The following is a 20,794-nucleotide window of genomic DNA, read 5'->3' on the forward strand; positions in this document are numbered from 1 at the left end:
TACATAACAAATGTTAATAAAAAGAAAAAAAAAGTTATAAAACAGTGCAGAACTGCTGCTGGTTAATATGGTGTTGGTCAGCTTTGTTAGTGACTGTTTTCATATTGTGTCTTGGTGTTAAACACTTCCTTCATTAGCCAGACAGAGATGATTTGAGGTGATTTACCTGCCTTTCGAAACATTCTGAGGAAAGGTATCATTGCAAAAATGAAGCTGATGGTTTTTGTGAGACACTCACAGACAATGAGAAAATCCAAATGAATGTCATTTGTTTCCATGTCCTGCTCTTCACACACAGGGGAAAGGGGATTACCTGTAGCAGCAGGGTTTTTTTTCTTGCCTTTCAAATTATGTACAGTGCAGTGTTAAAGTGTCCCACTTTTTCCATCAGGATCGGAAACGACAGGCAGAACTGGCAAAACTGCAGCAGACCAGTGAGAAACAGAAGAACGTCCTGAAACGCAAAGTGGAGGAGGTCAGACAGTGCCATTTGTGCAGCGTTACTGACTCAGCTTTTCATCGCTCACATGCATGCCCATGCACACACACGCACACACACGCACAGCACACACGCACACGCACCCGCACACACACGCACACAGCACACACGCAGTACACACACACACACACAGAGTCTTTCTCTCTCATTCACTCAGCTCACAAACTTTCACTCACTTTCTCTCTCACTTTATGAAGATGTGAATGGGTTCAGATGTTTTTGTACAAAACTCCAGTTTAAGGCAAGTTAGTTGTGGACAGCATGCAGCTGTTCCTTTGATAATTTTTGGTAGAACACTTCTGTGATTATATATGTATACAGATATATAGACAGATACATAGATGGATAGATAGATTGTGTAAGTGGGCAAAGTCGGTGTGTTGCATTATTTTTGTACCTAGGATACGTGATTATAAGCCCCCATTGATGTGTACATTTTGTGTACAATAATGTGTTGTGTATATTGGCCTTTTTATGTCTTTGTGAAAACTGTACGGCATGGTATGATACCAGGGTTGTCTGGGCTTATTTTCAAGTTGGTAAAGCTATTGCATTTTCAACTAAAGAGTCAGTATCTCATAAGACTGAGTGGTTGATGTGTTGTGTAAGTTTTGACTGTCACACTCTTCTAAATCCTGATTGCCAACCCGGATTTCGTGACTTTTGCAGGGAGCTGCATGAGAGACAGGGACATGAAATGCCATCCTCGCATTTAACCCTTTCGCTGCCAGGAAAATAAGATTTAAGGGAAATCTATTTGCCAGGGTTTTTTCCACAAAAAACGGGTACAAATTTAAAACAAAAATTCTGTGCTCTTTGTTATTGGAGAAAGACCCATAAAAGTATATATTTTCTGAAAGGTAAATGAATAAAGAACACAAAACACACGATATTTTCCCATTTTATATATTTTTAGTGACATGCTGTAGTTTTTAAATCAGTATTGTTTGTTTGTCACATTTTCAACTTGTTCATTACAAACATTAGTTGTAATTTGCACCAAAATATATTTTCTGGACAAATGGATACCTGCTCACACAAAATCATACTAGAACAACCACAATAAAAAAAATCAAAAAAAAAATCGAAAGATAGATACACAATGCATTGTGACTTTTTCCAAGTGATAATATGGATGTGAGGCCACACCCCCTCAGTCTCCAACCTTCTCCTCTTCACCCCTCTCACATGGTCACTTTCTCCAGTTCTCATCAGACTGCGTTGGCTGAGTGCCAAGAAAATTGCCCACACTATGTCTTGCTAATAATTCGGTTAGTCTGTCAACTGCTACGACTGTACAGCCGGCATCACTCAATGATAGTCGTATCTTGGCCACTCTCATGATTGCTCCCTTTATTTTCTATCAAATTGTCCTATAAATATTCATCACTGTCTTCTCCTTCAAATTTACGCTCTTTCTGAGCATCCGCTAAAGAAAGCAATGTTGGTTGATTTAGTTCGCCATGATCGCATGTCTTGAGCATGGCATCAGTCTGACATTTTGTTGAGCGAGTGAGGAGAGGAGCCAGGCAAACACTGCGGCAGTAACCCAACCAGAACGTTCAAATAAAGGACTGCCTCATAACGTTGATGGTGTTTCTATGAATAGAATCTAGAAAGATTCCCCAAGCTAAAGCTACCAGCATTTTTGTCAACGAACTGAATGCAAAGCAGGGAAAAGTCAGAATATTTCAATGACGAGTTGTCTTGTCATTGTGGCAGCAAAGCGTACATGCTTGCCATGACGAGTTATCTCGTCATATAGGCAGCCTAGGGGTTAATGTGAAGTGAGCATCGCATGTCCAAGAAAACTGACTTTCTTTGTAACCTCTGCCTTCTCTGATACCAGTGCTGTTGTTGTGAAGTGTCTTATGTCTCAAGTCAAGATGCTGGGGTTGGGGGAAAAAAAGAATATTTTTGGCTGTCTCAAAATATTTAACTTTTGACTGGTGTTTTTTTTCAATAAACATTTATTACTCCTTGGAGCAGGTACCTTTTCTGTTCAGTAAATCCACTCCAAGATGATTTCTGAACTTACCTGAAAAAAAGTGAAAAATACATGTCTCTAATTCCATGTACATTGTGTGCATGAGGGTTGTTTGGAGTGGATATTTAAAAGGTTACATTTTTTTGTCATTTTATGTTTTATGGTGATGCACTTTCAGATTTTTGTGTTCTTACTTAGTAAGAAGAAAATGACTGGATACAAATAACTTCATTCTTTTCCTAAAGTGCAGAACTTTTTCACCTGTGAGCATGGAGTTAGTGTGGCAGTGTATGACTGGTGTTGTGGCAGTGTATGATTGATGTTGTGGCAGTGTATGATTGGTGTTTTGTCATCACAGGGAAACCTGTGAGCATGGAGTTAGTGTGGCAGTGTATGACTGGTGTTGTGGCAGTGTATGATTGTAGCAGTGTATGATTGGTGTTTTGTCATCACACAGAAACCTGTTAGAGTTAGTGTGGCAGTGTATGATCGGTGTTGTGGCAGTGTATGACTGGTGTTGTGGCAGTGTATGATCGGTGTTGTGGCAGTGTATGATCGGTGTTGTGGCAGTGTATGACTGGTGTTGTGGCAGTGTATGATCGGTGTTGTGGCAGTGTATGATCGGCGTTGTGGCGTTGTGACGTGATGACTATAATGTTATGGACATGACGACTGTTGTAATGTTATGGACATGATGACTGTTATGTTATGGATATGACGACTGTTGTAATGTTATGGACACGATGACTGTTGTAATGTTATGGACATGACGACTGTAGCAGAGAATGCCTGGTTCTCAGTGTGGCTGTCATGTTATGGACATGATGACTGTGATGTTATGGACATGACTGTTGTAATGTTATGGACATGATGACTGTTGTAATGTTATGGACATGATAACTATTGTAATGTTATGGACATGATGACTGTTATTTTATGGACATGATGACCGTAATGTTATGGACATGATGACTATTGTAATGCTATGGACATGATGACTGTTATGTTATGGACATGATGACTATTGTAATGTTATGGACATGATGACTGTTATGTTATGTTATGGACATGACGACTGTTGCAGAGGTCATCTGGTTCTCAGTGTGGCTATAATGTTATGGACATGATGACTATTGTAATGTTATGGATATGATAACTGTTGTTATGTTATAGACATGATGACTGTTATGTTATGGACATGATGACTATTGTAATGTTATGGTTTCAGTTTTCAGTTTCAGTAGCTCAAGGAGGCGTCACTGCGTTCGGATAAAACCATATACACTACACCACATCTGCCAAGCAGATGCCTGACCAGCAGCGTAACCCAACGCGCTTAGTCAGGCCTTGACAAAAAAAACAAAACAAAAAAAAACAAACAACAACAACAACAAACAAACAAAAAAAACCCAAAAAACAAAACAAAACGGGGGAATAAATAATAGATAAGCTTGCATAAATAAATAAATAAATAAATAAATAATAATCATAATATAGAAAAAGGTAGTAGTAATAATATTAGTAATACTAATAAAATGATAATAATAAAACATAAATAAATAAATAAATAAGACAACAATGGTGATAAATAAGCGAATAAATGTAAAATATGAAGACACACATTCACACATACACCCACACATGCATAACAGAAATGCACCAAACATCCAGTTTCACATATATGAAAGCACAGTCAAATACATATAAACGTGCATGAGCTCCAACACACACACACACACATGCATTACCGTGCACCTCCTCTACCCCCCTCCTCCACACACTCATTTCTAGTCTACGTATCGCAGCTTCCACGGCACACACACACACACACACAAACACACACTCACAGAGATGAACACTTACTTGTACAAGCACAAACACATTCGCCCATATCTCCCACCCCCACCCCCACACACGTACATACAAAGATATATATATATATATATATATATATATATATATATATACGTTCCAATATCCTGTTGCTCCCACAGTGTAGGCATGCATACACTCACATACCTCATCCTCTACCCCACCTCCCCCCGCACTCCCACCTCCCCTCACACACACACACACGTACACATATCTCTCCTGACACTTGTGTACACTTTCACTCTCGCGCATTCACAAACGCACTCAAAAGCACAGACCCACACATACACACAAACACAGACAGCCGCCACTGACTGGTCGCAAGAGGGATGGGAAAAGATCTCTGATGCCAAGAACGTGGCGTCTAGTGTGTTGCTCAGTCTATTGTATTTGGAAAGGCCCACAGAGACTCTGTTCCGTTTTGAAGAAATTTGCGCAATGTTGGTTTGGAAATGATGCCGATATTTGTTTGATTTGCAAAGCATCGTGCTCTACCTTTCATGTTAGACTTGCGGCCGCTCCCTCTCTCTGCTTCTATTTCTTTGAGGCGATCGATGGTGTGATGGCCTTGTACCTGTTCTTTTTGGTATTCTTTGACTTTTCTGAGGATTTCCGATTTTCCTAGATGTAGGCCGCTCGTTGGTGTTGCGTTACCAGCAAGTCTGTCAGCTCGCTCATTTCCCTTAACACCTGCATGTCCCGGGCAGTATGACCATGTGAGTTTTTTAATCTGAAAGTTGCGCATTGCGTTATGCCACTCTGGGCTTCCCATTCCGTTTTCAATTTTCTGTATGAGGTTCATTGAGTCGGTTAGAATCATGGCATGTTGGTTTCCGGGCGTATGGATGGATGATAGCCACTGGAGGGCATATGTCACCGCTTCAACTTCCATCGTTAGGCTGGAGGTTGTGACTTTGTAGGCAGCATTCTCTTCCCAAATTGTTTTTCCATTTTGTTTCGCAGTGAATCCCCAACCAGACTGGTCTTTGGTGACTGAGCCATCTGTGTATATGATGATGTCCTCTTCTTTACTGTTTTCTTCTATAAGCAGCTTCACTTCCGCATCAGTTTTGCCCTCTGGCCATTCCCGACAATGTCTTCCTAGAGTGGGTGAAATGACTGTGTTGAATAGATGGTTGAGGTTTTCGGGGTTTTTCTCCCATTCTTTTGTTTCTTTCAGGTCTTGTAGTCGGCATACTAGCTGGATTGTGTCTTCTGCTTGCCCCATCCATGATCTTCCTCGTCCTAGACGGCTGCCTTTTGGTTCTTTGACTGCGTCATGCAGTGGGTTTTGAGGGTTTTCTAATGCTTTGAAGTAGGTCTTGACCTGTTCTAACTTGTTTCTGGCCTGCACTGAAGGAAGGCCAAGCAGGTATCGCATGGTTTCTGTGGGCGTGTCTTTTGTTGTTCCAAGGATCAGCCTCATAGCTTCATTTTGGACTCTTTCTAATTTTAGGAGGTTGCTTTGAGACGGTGTTGTTAGCCCAAGTCCGTAGTCAATCACACTGAGGACGAGTGATTGGTATAGCAGGAAGAGGTGGCGTTGTTCAATTCCTTTGGTTGCCATTGCTTTTAAGACTGAAAGGCCCTTTTTGCATTTGAGAACAGTATTTTCCGTATGTTTTCTGAAGGTCAGCATCCTGTCGAAGTGTATTCCTAGGTAGTGTAGGCATTCAGTTCTCTCAATTTGAATCCCATCGAATGACACAGAAGGTGGTGATTTGCTCGCAGTTTTGTTGTTGAGGGTGCACAGCAACGTTTGGGCTTTCGCTGGATTGATGGAAGATCCTGTGTCTTTGCACCATTGAGCAATATTGTTTAGTTGTTTCTGGACGGCTTCAGTTCTTTCCTGAGCATTTTTCGAAGTTTTGAAGACCAGGCCGTCATCCGCAAGGGTAAGCACCCGAGCAATTCCATTGTTGTTTAAGTCTGCAAGGCCCTTCGTGTAGACATTGTAGAGGACAGGAGAGAGCGGAGACCCTTGTGGCAGTCCCATGGATAGTTTAGAAGGTGCAGACATCCAATCTCCGAGGCGTAGGACGACGGTTCTTTCCTGAAGCGCTGCTGCTATCCATCTTGTCAGTGTCAAACTTACTCCATACCTTAGTAGCAGCTCCATGAGGTGCGCAAACTGGACTTTATTGTAGGCATCTTCAAGGTCAATTGCTACTGCTAGTGTTTCTTCTTTTCTTTGAAATCCTTCATACACCTCATATGCAAAAGCAGCTGCATTTTCCCATGTGGACTTGCCTGTTCTGTAACCACCTTGATTTGAAGGGAGAATGTGCCTGTGTTCAAGATCCCTTGCAAGTTTCCTGGCTATCATGCGTTCCATGAGCTTTCCAACAATGTTTTGCATGGTTAGGATCCGGTAGCCGCTTACCTGACGATGGTCCTTTCCTGGTTTTGGTATGGGTTTTAAGAAGCTGTGTGTCCAGTCCTCCGGCACCTGTCCATTGTGGAAACTGTTTTGATATAGATTGAAAAGTTTGCTTCTGTCTTCTTCCGATAGCTCCTTGATGTCTGAGTAACGAACTTTGTCTGGGCCAGGAGCCGATTCTTTCTTGCATTTAGCTATTGCCTCGTTTAGATCATCCATTGTCAAGTCATCATCAGGTCCAGTCTGCATAAGGGTTTGGTTTAACTCCTCAACATATTTCTTTTTCTCATCTAAGTTTCTTTGATCACTCTGTTGTATGAAACGTTTGAGCAAGGCAGATCCTTTTTCTTCATTTGTCTTAAGCTTGGTTCCGTCAGTGTCTAACATGTCTGGGGTTGTTGTTGTGCACGTTTTCCCTTCCATGCGACGATAAAATTGCCAGAACTCTGTCAATGTTGTGTCATAACTGAGTGCCTCGCAAAACTGTTTCCACTTGTCATTTTTGGCCTCTTGAGCAATGACTTCAAAATGTTTAGTTTTTTCTTTCATTTTTGTTTCAATATCTTTGTCCGGAGATGGTTTTGTTCTTTCTTTTTGCCAAAGTTTGACAGCCGCATGTTTTTCTATCCAGGCTCTCTCTGTGTCGGTATTCCACCATGGGGGCTGAATAGTTTGCATCCTGTTCAGTGCCGTTCTTTTGTTTCTTCTACGTCTTAATTTTTCGATGACGGTTGTCTCTTTGGTTTCATACTGAAATGGATCACACAGTTTCATACAGGGTTTATCGGACAGTTTCTGTAGACTGAAAGCTACCGGGAGGTGGTCGCTGCCTTGGTATGGAAGCGTCTCTGCATTCATTTCTGCTCTGAATTTTGGAGATGTTAGTTGTTATGGACATGATGGCTGTAATGTTATGGACATGATGACTGTTGCAGAGGACGTCTGGTTCTCAGTGTGGCTGTAATGTTAAGGACATGATGACTGTAATGTTATGGACATAACTATTGTAATGTTACGGACACGATGACTTATGTTATGGACATGATGACTGTTATGTTATGAACATGATGACTGTAATGTTATGGACATGATGGCTGTAATGTTATGGACATGATAACTGTTGCAGAGGACGTCTGGTTCTCAGTGTGGCTGTAATGTTAAGGACATGATGACTGTAATGTTATGGACATGATAACTATTGTAATGTTATGGACATGATGACTGTCATGTTATGGACATGATGGCTGTAATGTTATGGACATAACTGTTGTAATGTTGTGGACACGATGACTGTTATGTTATGGACATGATGACTATTGTAATGTTATGGACATGATGACTGTTGCAGAGGACGTCTGGTTCTCAGTGTGGCTGTAAGAGTGACTGCAGCACCAAGCGGTGTTCCTGCAACAGGGGTGGTCGGTGCTGTGCTGCAGAGTGTGGCTGTGAGGACAGTGTGTGTCAAAACAAGCCGCCTGACACAGTGAGTGACATGTCCCTGGTCATGGGGTAGGATGCACAAGTTCCAGTATGGTTATGTGGGGGGGAGGGGGGGGGTATAGGACAGAGTGCATGCTTGAGGCCTTTTCTTTTAATTGGTGATGTGGGTGATAATTGTTTGCTTGTGTGAATAAATACTGTTGTTTACAATTGTTTGCTTGCATGTTGCATGGATAAGTACTGTTTTCAATTGTTTACTTGCATAAATAAGTACTGTTGTTTACAATTGTTTGCTTGTGTGAATAAGTACTGCTGTTTTGCTTCTTACAGTTGTGTCACTATTTCATAATGTGGTAAGTATTATATTGACATCTTTTCCTGTTTATTTGACTTTTATACTGTTGCTACACAATAGACACATTGATATAGGCATACCTCAAAGCCTGATAGACTCATTTATGTTTAATCTTTTTTTCTTTCTTATTGTTTTTTTTTTTTATCAGCAGGTGTGGTGTAACGTATAAGGATCAGTCCACACGATTTGACACCTCCTCAAAACTGAAACTGCATTATGTCCATGATTGTTTTTTCTATAATGCATAAATGTGCACATATACACATATACGTTGTGTACTTGTGTGTGTTCATGAGAATACATAACAAGTGAGAGGCAGACTTTGTTCTAGTGTCTTTCCATTGCTTTACAGTTGTGTGGCATATAATCTGTTTTTTGTTGTTTTTTTTTAATCCAGTACCACTGTCTAAAAAAATTGGTAATGTATTGACTGATATTATTATCAAGAATGTGTAAATATTCAGCTGAAAGTACATTAGCAGATTTTTCTCCTTTTTTTATTGATCAGTTTAAAAAAAAAATCCTTGCAAAGAATGTTCTTTTATGTTGATGCTTCATTCTGACAATGGCTTTCATACATAATCTCTTTCACATACAAGAAACAAAAATACACAGCTAAATTATCACATTGATTAATTTTGTTGACACATCAGATGTGTTGAGTATGACTGTCCATGTGTTGCTGTGTCTGTGTGTGACTGCCCATGTGTGTGTTGCTGTGTCTGTGTGTGTTGCTGTGTCTGTGTGTGATTGACCCCGTGTGTCTGTGTGACACTATGTGTGTCTGTGACTGTCCATGTGTCTGTGTGACTGTCCATGTGTCTGTCTGTGTGTGACTGTCCATGTGTCTGTGTGACTGTCCATGTGTGTCTGTGTGACTGTCCATGTGTCTGTGTGACTGTCCATGTGTCTGTCTGTGTGTGACTGTCCATGTGTGTCTGTGTCACTGTCCATGTGTGTCTGTGTCACTGTCCATGTGTGTCTGTGTCACTGTCCATGTGTCTGTCTGTGACTGTCCATGTGTGTATGTGTCACTGTCCATGTGTGTATGTGTCACTGTCCATGTGTCTGTGTCACTGTCCATGTGTGTCTGTGTGTCACTGTCCATGTGTCTGTATCACTGTCCATGTGTGTCTGTGTGTCACTGTCCATGTGTCTGTCTGTGACTGTCCATGTTTGTCTGTGTCACTGTCCATGTGTCTGTGTCCACAGACGGTGAGCAGCAGCAGCAGCAGCAGCAGTGTGATGAACAGCACCGTCGTCATAGAGTCTGGTGACGGTGACAGTCAGGTGGTGAAGGCCCCGCCCAGAGTGCTGCGCACGCTGACCAACATGAAGACCACCAGGAGCTCCAAAACAAAACTGTTGGATCTCATCCACACCGAGCAGGTCGGCAGCTCTGATGAATTCGAGAAACCAACTCCCATCTTCATGAAACCCGGCAAGCGGACTGGGCAAGTGACCTTCATTGAGTCTGAGGAGTTCAAGACGGAGAACTCCAAGCGTAGGCGCACCATCTTGAGTACCAAGAACCTCAGCTACTTCAGTCCGCCCAAGTGATGACCTCAGCGTGTGGTCTCTGTGAACAAAATGTGACCAGACCTTCTGTAAGTACTGCCTTTCCATTCACACTTTCCAAATCCAGAGGGAAGCAGTCATGTTCCACTCCATGTGTAGAAGGATAAAAGCATCAGTAAGGATGAATCTTCATTTGGTCCACCAACACACCATGCACATTCTATCATCAGCAGTCATGGTACAAATTGTCCATGTTACATTAAGCCTAGAAAAGCAGAACCTAAAAGGACAACTTTTTGTTCCTAAATGTTGCTGTTGATGTCTGATGTTGAGTTGTCTGATGATCACCACTGGTCAAAGACCCACTTTCCTTGTCTTATCTTAACCTGTGCAACAGCACACATTTTGTTCTCAATGTCAGCACTCACACAGATGCATGTTTACATACAAATGAAAAACACTTTACCATTTCATTGTCTTTTCAGACACACACATCTCCACCCAACATTGTACAGAGGACACATCTGCACATTTTTACGAACACATTAAATTGAACCAAACTCTACTGAAACAAAATAATTTGAAGGATCTCATGATTTAAGAAGAAAAAAGCTCAATTGTGCATTTACATTATTTCCCCCAAATCATCAAAAACTAAACTGGTGGCAAAATGCCTGTAACTTGGTGGAAGTTGGTCTCAGAGTACTTCCACAGTTAACATGGATGTGGAAAATGCTTGTCAGTAATTGATTGTGCTGAAGATTTGACTTACGTGTGGACGATTCCATACTTGACATGGTTGTACAAAATGCTTGTGCTTCAGATGTGACTTTTTTCTGTATTGCATTAGTATAAACATAATTGTAGTGTGTGAATTGTACTTTGGGAGTGAGCATTGCTTGTTTATATAGTCCTTTAGTAGCCGAGAGAGGAGACAGACTGCGATACATTTTCTTTGTCTTCTCGTCTGTCATTCCCGTAAAATTCGCCAAGTTTTTGTAATCTTATTTACTGGGTAAAAATGTACAGTTAGTTGTAATCATCATTGAATATTACTTCTTATTCTTCTTTTTTTCTGAATACATGTATTTATTAGCTTTTGTACGTCATTCTTGGTCAGTTTCTGGAGCTGACAGGTGTGCTGCACTCTGTTGATTGAAATCTCAAAGCATGTTTGTCTCTAAAGTAGTAGTCTAGATTTGTTTTAAAGATTTTCAACAGATTTTTTTCCCCTCATGTTTTGAACGATTTTTCACGCATCTGTGATGCCAGTGCTGGTATGTTTGTTTTTCACAAAGTTTTTTTTTCAAGTGATCCAAATGAATCAGCTTCCCTGCAATTCTTCTGGACTTGTGCAGACATCCCTCCCCCTTGTAGCACTTCCAGCTGCCTGCAGGTGGTGAATACCATGATAACTTGAGTGTGGGCTCTGAATAACCCACAGCACAGCCGTGATGGATATCACAGAGAGGCTTTCACAGGGAGGTGTTCTAGCACACCCCCTTGAGTAGTGCAGGGCTGTTCTTGTGGATAACGTGGAGGTGTTCTACTATCCAGAGAGGTCCTTGTGGATAATGTGTTCTACTATCCAGAGAGGTCCTTGTGGATAAAGTGGTGTTCTACTATCCAGAGAGGTCCTTGTGGGTCCATGGAGGGTTCTATCCAGAGAGGTCCTTGTGGATGACCTGAGGGTGTTCTACTATCCAGAGGTCCTTAAAAACATGGTGTTCTACTATCCAGAGGTCCTTGAAAACCTGGTGTTCTACTATCCAGAGGTCCTTGTGGATGACCTGGGGGTGTTTTACTATCCAGAGGTCCTTAAAAACCTGGTGTTATGCTATCCAGAGAGGTCCTTGTGGATGGCTTGTGGGCGTTCTATCCATAGAAGTCCTTGTGGATGACCTGGAGGTATTCTACTATCCAGAGAGGTCCTTGTAGATTGGAGGGGATCTACTTGATGATCCACAAGACAGGTATCCCAGTGAACATGTCCCAGTAAGCAACCTTGATTGTGTCCTGTGAATAGCCTGTAGAGTTGGCTAATGCTGGACTTGGGAGTTGTATCCAACTAGAAAGCCTTGAGATGTGTCTGGTGGAAAATCTTGCATACCGACAGTGGCTGCTCCTGGTTTTCTTCCTTTTTTGTTTTTCTTCCTTTTTTGTTTTTCTTCCTTTGATATATGGTACACAAATTAGAGCTTTAATGCTTGCAGGAAATTTGCTGTACTTTTCTTTCTGACTGACATGGTTATTTGTGTGTGGTGCAATATCAGTATATGCGGATCATGTTAGTTGACTGCTGACAGTGGTTGCGTTGTATCTGTGAGCATGGAAATGTTGGGCAGGATGAGGAAACCGTCAGTCACACTAGAAAGCCTTGAGATGTGTCTGGTGGAAAACCTTGCATACCGACAGTGGCTGCTCCTGGTTTTCTTCGTTTTTTGTTTTTCTTCGTTTTTTGTTTTTCTTCCTTTGATATATGGTACACAAATTAGAGCTTTAATGCTTGCAGGAAATTTGCTGTACTTTTCTTTCTGACTGACATGGTTATTTGTGTGTGGTGCAATATCAGTATATGCGGATCATGTTAGTTGACTGCTGACAGTGGTTGCGTTGTATCTGTGAGCATGGAAATGTTGGGCAGGATGAGGAAACCGTCAGTCTGCATGGTTATGTTTAATAAAACGCAGTGCTTCAACTGCCAAAGCATCATTTGTGTGTTTTGATATTATTTTAATGTTTGTATTTCTCTCTCTCTCTCACTCACACACAGAGACATGAGCACACATAAACAATTAAAAAGCCCATATAAACGCTCAAAATTAAGAAAAATTTTGCAAGGATATTGTCAATTATTTCAAAAAGAAGCACATGGACAAAGAACTAGGTGTGAACAGAAAAGTGATAATAGGAAAAAAGATGAAGGGGGAAAAGAAAAATGCTACAAAAACCCTTTTCTGTTGAGTCAGCAAAAGGAAGAAAGGTGTAACCACTTGAGAGGGTTTTGCTGTGATTATCCTAGTGTCACTGTCGCTGAAGGAAGAATCCAGTATGTTGAAATAGAAAATGCTGCCATACCTGGAGGAATCTGGTCAACACTTCTGTGCAGTGCCACTAATGACTCTTCACACAGTCGAGCAGTAGCTGCATTGAAATCAGACGCCTGGATGGAACTCTCACCTGTTTTATTCTTGCTCTAATCTTTAGGCATGGAAGTGCCACCTGAAGGACTGAAGGCACAGTGTGATAGGGGAGAGAGAAGGAAGAGAGAGGGAGAGAATAAAAACATTTCAACCAGAACCATTTAAACAGCTGAAGTCACAACAGCTCACTTGAAGAATGTTGAAGCATACTTTATATCATATATCATAACAAACATCATAATAAACCAACATTGACACAAAGCATATTTTAATGGAATATGGACACACAAATGTACAATTCACACACACACAAAAAAAATTGTATCCCATCCAATGGCTCTTCCTGCCTCGCTCAAGACCTTCGGTCCAAGTCACTTCTACTTTGATGCTTCACTCATTTTTTGGTTTTTCCATGTCAAAGTTCGTTCAAGATCTTTCATTTTCTATGTTCACAATGTCAAGATTTTCAAAGCCAAATATCAGAACTGGCTGAAACATGGTGTGTGACATGCAGTTTTCAGTGAACAAGGCACAGCAATTATCTGAAATCCCAAAAACATGATAAAAAAAAGAAGTCCAGGGCAGGGAACCAGGGAAACCATGTGGACACACTCTAGTTTTACAAAACATGTACAAGTAAACTACAGGTGGCAACAGTGAACAAGTGTGATTCATTCAGAGCAAGACAGCTGCAAAGTGTTAACATTGGTTCAGCTATTAAAAGCAGTAAACAGTGAAGACATCTAAAACAGACAGGCCACCAGGATCTGTGCAGCTGGTTGTAAAGAGGGCAAAGTGAAACCAGCAGAGATCTACACACTACCACAATGATAGTGTCCGCCACCATGTGAAACACCACTTACAAGCATCGTTTTCAAATGTATCTAAAGTAGCACACATGACCACAAATCTCTTTGCAGGGACTATGAAAGCTGCAGATGTTATTTGGCCCTAACACATAGCCAGGTCTCTCTGCTGATAGTGGTACAGGCTCTGTCTTAGTGGGCGCAAGTCAACTTACAGTGGGCCTTTATGTGAAAGTTATATCACTATTACCCTGATATTTAGGCAGCCATATTCCATGCTCAGGAGTACATGCTGGGTATGTTTGAGCATCCATAACCCAGACCGCTGACACAGATGGTGAGGTCTTCTTCACACCTATTTGATCTTCTGATTGTGAGTCCACACAAAAGGATCAAGGCATCAGCAGATCTACACATGTTGACCCAGGAGAAAACTGATCACCACCTTTAACCAACCATGTGCCACTGCTGGGATTGGAACCCACAACTTGGAATTGAAGTCCAACACTCCAACCACTCAACTATTGTGACAGCGAGGCAGTGGAAAAGAAAAAGCAAGGACACAACTGAGTCTTCTTTCCAGATTTTGCAACCTTCTTCATCATGATTTGTATACTTGATAAAGTGACCCATTCTGAATATGACATATTGTTTGTGCTCTTGTTGCTCCATAAGAAAATACACGCACAAAAAAAAATAAAAAGATCACTCCCAATGTACACTCATGGAACAATATCAAGATGTGTTTGTCTGCACATGCTTGTCTGTACGATATGTTTTTTTTTCTGGGTTCATTATTTTGCTTTCATGAATGACTTTACATGTGACTTTCATAATACCAACACACATAACCTGCACAAAACACAGAAAGCAAAAACTTGATACCCACAGCTCTGCCTTTGCTGACAGGGGCTTTCAGAAACCTCTTCATCCTGAGACCTCCAGACCCAATGCATGTTGTATACAGGCAGAAGAAAGGTGGCTGAATGGTTAATATACCAATACATGTCCATCAGGGTCCAGGTTCAAATCCCAGTCTCACCCTTTCTCCCAAGTCTGACCAGAAAATCAAACTGAGCACCTAGTCATTCAGATGAGATGATAAACCTATGACCTGTGTGCAGCATTCACTTGGCACACTGAAACAGAACCCATAGCAATATCAGTGTTGTCCTCTGGCAAAATTCCATGGAAGAAATCCATTCCAATAGGTACAAAAATACATATGCATGCACTCAAAGCCTGACTATGCATGTTGGGTTATGCTGATGGTGAGGCATCTGCCCAGCAGATGTGTAGTGTTTTACAGTATATGAATTTGCCTAAACACAGAGTCACCTCCTTGAGAAACTGAAATTACATATCCAGGTGCTCACTCTGCTTCACAAGATAGTGGTGTTCAGTGTGTACTATCAACCTTTGGGAAACAAGCTTTTCTGTGGCATGCCATGTACAACTTCACACAGGAGGCATGTCTTGCTGGGACCGACCCACCACAACACTGCCCATTTCTGAAGACCACATAGCCACTACTTGCCTTGGAACACTCAACACTGCCCATTTCTGAAGACCACACAGCCACTACTTGCCTTGGAACACTCAACACTGCCCATTTCTGAAGACCACATAGCCACTACTTGCCTTGGAAATCAACACTGCCCATTTCTGAAGACCACACAGCCACTACTTGCCTTGGAACACTCAACACTGCCCATTTCTGAAGACCACACAGCCACTACTTGCCTTGGAACACTCAACACTGCCCATTTCCGGAAGTCATGGAAAAAACTGAGCAACCATTTGGAATCAGTGACATTTTCTGAGTCCTTACTTTCTTTCTTTTTTATAAACTGTTATAATCTTTATCAAGGAATCTGCCGATCTAGAGTCGGACCTGATCATCAGCCTTCAGTGCGCTAGCACTCAACAAGGACAAACTGATTATGACCTTCACATGTATATATGCTCTCAAAGTGATTGGCAACACTGTACAGCTTTAAACTTACACATCCGGCTGTTCCCTTAAAACAATGTTTTCACTTTCACCCCAGCTGGCTGACAGACTGAGACAAGAGGTGGAATGCTGGCAAGAACTGCTAGAACAGATGCCTTAGGGGACTGGTTCGGTTCATGGCTTCAGCTTTTTGCATTCTAAACACCAGTCACATCACAGCCACCTGTTTCAGCTGTTAGCATGCTACAAACCAATAACATCATAGCCACCTGTTTCAGCTGTTAGCATGTTTCAGCTGTTAGTATGCTACATACCAATAACATCATAGCCACCTGTTTCAGCTGTTAGCATGCTACAAACCAATAACATAATAGCCACCTGTTTCAGCTGTAAGCATGTTTCAGCTGTTAGCATGCTACAAACCAATAACATCATAGCCACCTGTTTCAGCTGTTTGCATGTTTCAGCTGTTAGCATGCTACAAACCAATAACATCATAGTCACCTGTTTCAGCTGTTAGCATGCTACAAACCAATAACATCAGAGCCACCTGTTTCAGCTGTTAACATATTACAAACCAATAACATCATAGCTACCATCTGTTTCACCACTGTAAATGATATTCTCTTTTTCACATCCACGGAATAATATTTATTTTCCATTTTCAAACAATCTTTTTCTCATTCCCTTCTGATAATAATCGCTTTCATTTTCAAATTTGCTCAAAACAAAGTCCTTTTGCTGCCTGTCTTTTTTCTGTCTTTTTTCAAAATAATTCAAAACATGACCTCTGCTAGCAATAGCAATCAATGATACCCAGTATGTGACCATAAAAGAGACAACATTCAAAGTTTTGTGTTATCATTTTCCAAGAGAACTATGTCTCCATTCTGTCAGTATAGAACTGGGGTCTGACAGAGACACATAATATATTTTTGTGCAGTCACAGTGTCAGTGCAAATTGTGACTAACATACACCTCACAGTCTGTTCAGTATCAGAGTGCAGTCACAGTGTCAATGCAAATCATAACCAACAAACACCTCACAGTCTGTTCAGTATCAGAGTGCAGTCACAGTGTCAATGCAAATTGTGACCAACATACACCTCACAGTCTGTTTGTGTCAGAGTGCAGTCACAGTGTCAATTCAAATCATGACCAACAAACACCTCACAGTCTGTTCAGTGTCAGAGTGCAGTCACAGTGTCAATGCAAATCGTGACCAACATACACCTCACAGTATCAGAGTGCAACATCAAAGTGAGAAAAGACCTAGCCCCTTGCGTACAGAAAAGAAGAAAAAACAGTTGTATGATTGTCTGATCTGTGTGCGTGCTTTAATTAGAGTACTTTATATATTTAGCTGCCTTTGATCACTTTGAATAAACAAACATGCAAAGGTGTAACAAAGTCATCAACAGCAAAGTATCATACCCACATCTTCACCTTTCCAACAGAATATAGGACTTTTCAACACACATTTATATGTACAAAACCATGCGAGGAAAATAAAAAATTCAAGCAAATCAACTGTGCAAGACATTTTCCTTCTGACTGATTATAATTATACTAAGTATAATACTCTACGCAACATTTTCTTTTCCTTTTTTTTGAGCAATTTGTTCTCATGATCATTACCATACATGGATATTTCCCTTCCGAATAGGTTGTAAATGATTCCTGCTTTGGGTAGTTAAGACCGCACTGATTCATTCTCTATTTGTTTTTTTTCTTGTGTGTGGTCAAAGTATTTCTTAATGGTAAACTCCTCAATAAAGGAAAGATTAGACAAAAGAACATCACGTTTCAGCTTCATGATTTTGTGCAACAGGCTTCAAAGGAAGCAAAACATATAGTGAAGGCCAATTTACAAAATGTACACTATTTTTGTGTTCAAAATGGAATCCTGGCTGATACAATATCATTGAATATGTAAGGAGCATTCAGTATGTACATGGAAGTAGTAAAGCATGCAAGAAAAGGGGTTCAGAGTAAGTGTGTGTGTGTGTGTGTGTGTGTGTGTGTGTGTGTGTGTGTGTGTGTTGTCTATCTGTCTCTGTGCATGTCTGTGTGATGCACGCATGCTGCACATACATGTGTTTTGAAGATATAAAAACAACTATAAAAACACATGAGCTTTAAAAAAAAAAAACCCACCTCTTCATGAAAGCTTCTAAACTGCACATCCTTTTAAACAATAATCTCTCCACAAACTATGGGCCAAAAAGTAGAAAGAACATGTGTTATCTCTTTGTTCACTGGTTGAATAAATGCAGGACAATATGTACAAGATATCTCTTTGCTCATTGGTTGATAAATGCAGAACATGTACTTGTCATCTCGTAGCTCATTGGTTGATAAATGCAGAACAACATATACTTATCTCTTTGCTCATCAGTCATTGGTTGATAAATTCAGAACATGTACTTGTTATCTCTTAGCTCATAGGTTGATAAATTCAGAACAACATGTACTTATCTCTTTGGTTGATAAATTTAGAACAACATGTACTTGTTATCTCTTTGCTCACTGGTTGGATAATGCAGAAAGTGTACTTGTTATCTCTTTGCTCACTGTTTGGATAATGCAGAACGTGTACTTGTTATCTCTTTGCTCATTGGATGGATAATGCAGAAAGTGTACTTGTTATCTCTTTGCTCACTGGTTGGATAAATGCAGACCAACAGAAGGTAGCCAACACTTTGATCCTGACCTGCATGTTCCCTTCATTCACTGATGTGACAATAAACTTGATGAAGTGGAAGGAATGGACAGGAACAGCACATACAGGGACAAACCTTTCAGAGTGACGGGTGCAATAGTCCAGCGGTTTAAGCACTGGACTTTCAATCTGAGGGTCCTGGGTTTGAATCTCGGTAACAACGCCTGGTGGGTAAAGGGGGAGATTTTTCCGATCTCCCAGGTCAACATATGTGCAGACCTGCTTAGTGCCTGAACCCCCCTTTGTGTGTATACGCATGCAGAAGATCAAATATGCATGTTAAAGATCCTGTAACTTCAATATTTTTTCAAAAACAAACATTTTGAATAAGTCTCATCCACAATGTGCACCTTTTTTTATGAGAAAATCAGGTATTCCTTTTCTGCCAACTTTAGAGTGAAGTTTTAAGGTTGGTTTTAATTTATTTTGAAAGCTGACATTGAACTTAACACACAAACAAAATTTCCTGGTTCTACTTGTGATAGTTACTGAAATATTCATCTTTGCAGCATGCTACCCCAATAAACAGTCTTTTATCCGCTGGTCAAATTGAAGATTTTTCAAAGTTGAGACTCTGATACTTATAATTCAGTTAATTATCTTGCCTGAAAAAAAATTCAGTGCACTTTTTGTGATGTATTCTGCAAGATATTTTATTATGAAATGCAACTGTCTATTCTTTTCAGTGCTGTAGAACTTCAAAGTTGCTATTCTGTGCAGATTGACATGTCTTGATTTTCTATTTCCCCTTACTTTGACAGGCATATTTTCCAATTTCTTTGCTGCTGGACTGTAATTGTTTTCTTGTGCAATATGCCATTATCATATGGTTTTTAGAAGTATATGAGTTTTTATTACACATTTACAGTACCCTCATGGACAGTACAGTATGACTGAAATTGTGAAAATATTAAGTACTAACAGCATGTACGCATCTCATATCTTTAAAATGGAATATCATCAGAACCTATCAAGATATTCACTTACTTACTCTTTTTGTTTTGTTTTGTTTTTCTTATATTGTCATGTTGTTTGCCAAAAATCACATTTCAGTCACTGTAATGAATATTTAAATTTTCACTGCCACCACCTGGTACTTTGCTTATTGAATATATATTCGGAAAAGGCCAACGTAAATCCCTGTGCAACAACAAGTAGGCTAGTTAAACAAGTACTTCACACAGTGCCAGTGAGTCGAGCGACAAACATACACGTTAAGCCTACCTGCACGAATAATCCCGACAGTGATGGAAAAGAGAACAACGTTCTGGGCGGTCAACAGGAAAGCCTGTTGTTTTTCCGATTCAATACGCCTTCTCTCCGTTTCTGGGTCACCGCCTCCGCCAGATCCACGAGATGCTGACAAACGGATCATTTTCCCGTCAGTTCGTCAACTGGATATTTTTACTGATCGGCAACTCGCTGGAACTGAAAATCTGAAGGTCAGTCACTGCAAAGCACGTTGAGAACCTCAGCGGAAGTGCAATCTGGGGCTCCACCACAGAAAATATCAAAGTAGTAAAGGTTTAACGACCGTGAAAGTCGCCTGATCGTCTTGTGCCTGACAAAATACCGCCTCCCTCTCTCGACCACTATTACTTCGTATCGCGTTTTCTATTCAGATACACCTATTGTTGTTTACATGATTGTTCTTTATCAGTATGACCCTCACGCCCACGCTCTCGCCCAAGCCCCCACACACCCCAGGGCTGGCCCAAACGTTTCATCCCTCCCTCCAATGGTTTGATTTCGTTTTGCGTGAAAACACTGGCCATCTCTCTCTCTCTCTCTCTCTCTCTATATATATATATATATATATGTGTGTGTGTGTGTGTGTGTGTGTGTGTGTGTGTAAGAGGCACAAATACAATACAAACTCTCAGTCCCCTGTCACAATTTCTTCGCTGATTCTTGTCCTGTCTATCTTACAGATCGATCTACTTTCTGTCTATTCACCATCCAGACAACTCGGTTCTTCAGATGACAAGCGTACACTGTCTGTTCCAGAGATTCGTATAAAAACATATGGTAAACGTTCCTTTTCTTTTGCTGCACATAAACAATGGAATTCATTTCCCTCATATGCACATCTGTACTTTACACTGGATACTTACTTAC

The 20,794-nt window shown here is 40.8% G+C and overlaps 1 protein-coding gene and 1 long non-coding RNA gene across 13 annotated transcripts in view; one reads left to right on the forward strand and one right to left on the reverse strand.

Annotated features, from left to right (window-relative positions):
* Positions 1-20,794, forward strand: part of LOC143283876 (chromosome-associated kinesin KIF4A-like) — a 178,649-nt gene that overhangs the window by 52,125 nt on the left and 105,730 nt on the right. The window contains exon 1 of one of the 9 annotated variants that reach the window (XM_076590268.1): positions 8,119-8,221. The exons of the other annotated variants lie outside the window; for them this stretch is intronic. The gene's annotated coding sequence lies outside the window, so the exon portion shown is untranslated. Of the gene's footprint in view, positions 1-8,118; positions 8,222-20,794 lie in introns of those variants that run through there. 9 annotated transcript variants of the gene reach the window in all.
* Positions 310-20,319, reverse strand: LOC143283879 (uncharacterized). 4 transcript variants are annotated; one of them, XR_013055457.1, is made up of 3 exons: positions 19,901-20,319; positions 2,493-2,537; positions 310-454 (listed from the first exon to the last, which is right to left on the reverse strand). It is a non-coding gene; the product is annotated as an uncharacterized LOC143283879 (long non-coding RNA). The 4 variants fall into 4 exon arrangements; XR_013055460.1 differs by lacking the exon at positions 2,493-2,537; XR_013055458.1 differs by lacking the exons at positions 310-454; positions 2,493-2,537 and adding an exon at positions 9,978-10,112 and having other exon boundaries at positions 19,901-20,317.

The sequence above is a fragment of the Babylonia areolata genome, chromosome 7, assembly GCF_041734735.1.
Source record: "Babylonia areolata isolate BAREFJ2019XMU chromosome 7, ASM4173473v1, whole genome shotgun sequence".
NCBI classification, from domain to species: Eukaryota; Metazoa; Mollusca; class Gastropoda; order Neogastropoda; family Buccinidae; genus Babylonia; species Babylonia areolata.